The sequence below is a fragment of the Rutilus rutilus genome, assembly GCF_951802725.1.
Source record: "Rutilus rutilus genome assembly, chromosome: 6".
In the NCBI taxonomy this organism is placed as follows: domain Eukaryota; kingdom Metazoa; phylum Chordata; class Actinopteri; order Cypriniformes; family Leuciscidae; genus Rutilus; species Rutilus rutilus.
This window is the reverse complement of record NC_140214.1, coordinates 47,698,950-47,702,841: the sequence shown is the minus strand read 5'-3', so window position 1 is coordinate 47,702,841 and position 3,892 is coordinate 47,698,950. Positions and strand designations below refer to the sequence as shown.

General features: G+C 44.3%; 1 long non-coding RNA gene across 1 annotated transcript; it reads right to left on the bottom strand.

The window, feature by feature from the left end:
- Positions 1–2,446: 2,446 nt before the first annotated feature.
- On the bottom strand, positions 2,447–3,066 carry LOC311292922. The gene is made up of 3 exons (XR_014627849.1): positions 2,991–3,066; positions 2,727–2,871; positions 2,447–2,637 (listed from the first exon to the last, which is right to left on the bottom strand). It is a non-coding gene; the product is annotated as an uncharacterized lncRNA (long non-coding RNA).
- Positions 3,067–3,892: the final 826 nt, after the last annotated feature.

Genomic DNA, 3,892 nt, shown 5'->3' with positions numbered 1-3,892 from the left:
TTGTTTGAGCAGCTGTCGCAGGGGTGCAGTGATTGCTGAATACTGAGGTAAGAATCTGAGATAGTAAGCAGTCATGCCCAGAAAGGATGCAAGCTTTCCAGCTGAGGCTGGCACAGGAAGGTTGAGAATAGCCTCTACATTGGACTGCAGCGGTGTAATACCCGAGCTGGACACCCGAAGGCCAACAAAGTCTATTGCTGGGGCTGCGAACACACATTTTTCTGTGTTCAGCGTCAGATTGTGTCTAGACAGAGCTGTGAACACCTGTCTCAGGCATTCATTGTGAGCGGCCTCATCCTTTCCATGTACAACAATATCATCTAAGTACACGGCCGTACCCGGGAGCCCTGCTAGGACAGTGGCCATGATTTTCTGAAAGCAGCTAGGTGCTGAACTAAGGCCAAAAGGAATTCTCTTGAAACGGAACACCCCCATGTGAGTCACGAATGCAGTCAGATTTCTACTGTCTTTGTGCAGGGGTATCTGCATGTAACCTTGCTTAAGGTCCAGCTTTGTGAACACTGAGGAGCCATGCAAAAGTGTTGTGAGTTCCTCAATTGTTGGCAGCGGGTATCTGTCCGGCACCACTGCCTTATTAGGGCCCCGAAGGTCAATGCAGAGACGTATGCCCCCTGACCGCTTCTTCACAATCACAAGATTTGAAACCCAAGGGGAGGCATCGATGGGCTCAATGAGGTCTGCTGTTAGCATACCCTGCAGTTCAGTGGTGACCTGGTCACGCATGGCGAGAGGCACTCTTCGTAGTGGCTGGATGACGGATGGTACATCCGGGTTAAGCAAGGGTTTGTGAGCGAAAGCAGAAAGGCAGCCTAAACCACTGAATAGATTGGGAAACTGTGTGTGCCATGGCGAGTCCACCTGAAGGATAGTCACTCCGCTGTTGTCATGCAGAGAAAACCCAAGACTAGTGAACAGGTCCAGACCCAGAATATTAGCACCGTGCTGTGTGACGTAGAATGGGAACTCTACCAGACGTTTCTTTCCATATTGTACTGGCAGCTTAATTAATCCAGTCACTACAATGCTGGCTTGACCATAACCACAGAGTTTCAGAGGTGATGGTTGTAACTCCACTTCAGAGAAAAATTTCTTGTAGGTGGCCATATTAAGCAATGACACTTTAGCTCCTGTGTCAAGAAGCAGTGGAATGCAACAGTCTTTCAGCTGTACACCACATGTTGAGAAAGTGACTGAGTGAGGGCCAACTGTGTGAATTACTGCTGGTGAGGGCTGAGATGTGGGAAGTGAGCCTGAGCTGGACTTTGATCTGCACCACCTTGCAAAATGGTTGAGCTTACCGCAATGCCTACACTTTTGGCCGATAGCTGGGCAGTCTGGTGACCTGTTGGCATGACGAATGGAGCCACAGTTGCCACACCGCCGTCTTTGTTGACTTGATTGAGGCTGCATTTGCTGGATGATTGCACCTGCAGGCTGGAGCCCCTCATCAGTGACTGCATTTGCGAGTACAGTGGTAACATCAGTTTTAGCTGCATTATTCTCTGCTATTTTAGCTGCACACTGAGTAGCTTCTTCAATTTGGAGTGCTAGAGTGAGAGCCTTATCCAGTGTAAGTTCGTCATCCTCCATTAACAGTCTCTCTCTGACTCGTGCACTGCTTGTTTTTTCAATAAGTTGGTCTCTAATTAATTCATCACGGAGATCACCGAATTTGCACGGCTCAGCGAGACTTCTTAAATCAGCGATAAACTGGCTGGCTGACTCACCCGATCGTTGGCATCTTTGTCTGAAGTTTAAGCGTTTTAGCAGCACGCTATGAGTCTTTTGAAAATGTCCCTTTAATCGCGCAACAGCGGCAGAGTATGTATCTGCGGTGCCGAGTGACTGGAAGATCCGTAATCCCTCTACTCCGAGACAATGGAGGAGAAGCGCGCGTTTTCTCTCATCCGAGACATCATCCAAGCCCGCGGCAATCAGGTACGTCTGAAATGACACATACCAGCGCTCCCACGGCACGACAGGTTCACCAGCGTGGGGAAAAAATGGCTCAGGTGGAGGCAAAGATAAAGCCATCCTCGTCGCCAAATGTTATGTCCAGGAAAAACACACACACACAGTGCTTTGACAGAACGCAACTTTTCTTGTTTACTTTCTCAACAGTCACAGAATCCGGCACACTCAGGAGCATGCGCACAAGCATCACTTTACAACAGTATTACGACAACAATGAAGAACTGGTTAACAACACAACAGCTTGATTTAGCAAGTCAGTTTAAATCAAATAAACAAAATAAATATCTGTTACTCATTTCCTCAACAGTTCTGCTCTAGCTTTACACTAAACTGGTGTAGGCTAACGTTAACTGGCTAACAAACATGCTTGCACACTCATGAACAAACAGACATGGCATTGACCTTCAGGCCTTCTTCATCAGCACAGGATGATAAAAATGTTTCCATGTCATCTAGACACTGGAATAAAAACAAAAAGTCCTCCTTTGCGTCAGGAAATTCCTCCAGGACCTTCCTGAGGGCATTTTTTTGTTGACTTCCGCTCATCTGCAGAAAAGAAGGCTCTGTCACCTTCCCACAGAATAAGTCTCCATGACTGCGTACCCAGTCCCGCGCTGTAAGAAGGTCTCTTACAATGATTGGCTGTAAATATATATAATGGCACAAAATAATGAATCTATTTATCTAGCATGCATGCAACTGCTTGATATATGACCAATAAAATAATTGACCTTATCAGTGTCCTCTTCAACTACAACTCTTTTGCTGAGCGACAGTTTGGTGGTGGTGGATTTTGACACCCTAAAGACAGGCTCAAGGTTTCCCTGAAGGAGTTGGGATGCTTCCTTTGTCCAAAATGCAAATCTTTGTCCATGCCTTTGGAAAATATGTAAATGTAGGAACTCTATTTGTATAAAACCTTTTTAGTGTCACTTTTCTAACAGTGGCTAAATACAGCCAAGATACTGAAATGTTATCTGTAGAATCTGTCATACCCTTCTAGGCAAAACCTCTCCATCAGCTGAATGCAACACCACTGGCCAATCAATGGCACCTCCTCCTAAAAACACACACACACACACATAATAAATAAATATTTGATACCCAAATTAATCATCATTTGCAAACACTATTACTTGACATGACTGAGTCGACATAATCTTCCAAACTACAGTATACTGTTTAATAGGAGGCTATGTTACTTATGGAAATAAAATAAACTAAAACGAAACGGCGTGGTGCATGTGGGTCAATTTGGACGCCCTAATGTATTATTAAAATTATTAATAATTTCAAAAAATTGTAACAAGGCGCAATCGCTTTTCATATAGCCTAAGCAGCAGTTATGAGAAACATCCTAATTTGGTAGTCAAACACACATTATAAAGTGCAGGTGTAACCCAGCTTATCAACAGCATTAACACGTGATTAAATTAAGTGAACATTTATTATATTAAGTATTTAGTATTTACAATATTAAATGAACATTTATTTTCACTTATACATTTTCACTTATAGTGGGGCACTTATTTTCATGAGTATCAAAATAGCCAAATAAAATTATTTTTGTTTGGAAGACTGACCAATGAGGATTGAGAATGTTGAAAAGCGCACTTTTTCAGTTTCCGGATCTCGCACGCGGTTGGAGATTGCGCGCTCTCTCGTGACGGCGCTGATCCACTTGTCCGACACGACTGTCGCGTGGTGTCGCGACGCCTCCCCACATTTGTACGTTGATGGGCGTACACAGAGTTCCTTGAGTTTACCGCTATGGGCGTGGTTTTGACCGAGCGGGAAATGTTGCATATTTAAAACATTTGTTCGAAGAAGTGATGAGTTTTATGGATTTCGTTAAGCAGACTGCAGTCATGAATCAAAAACAGAGAATGATCATTGT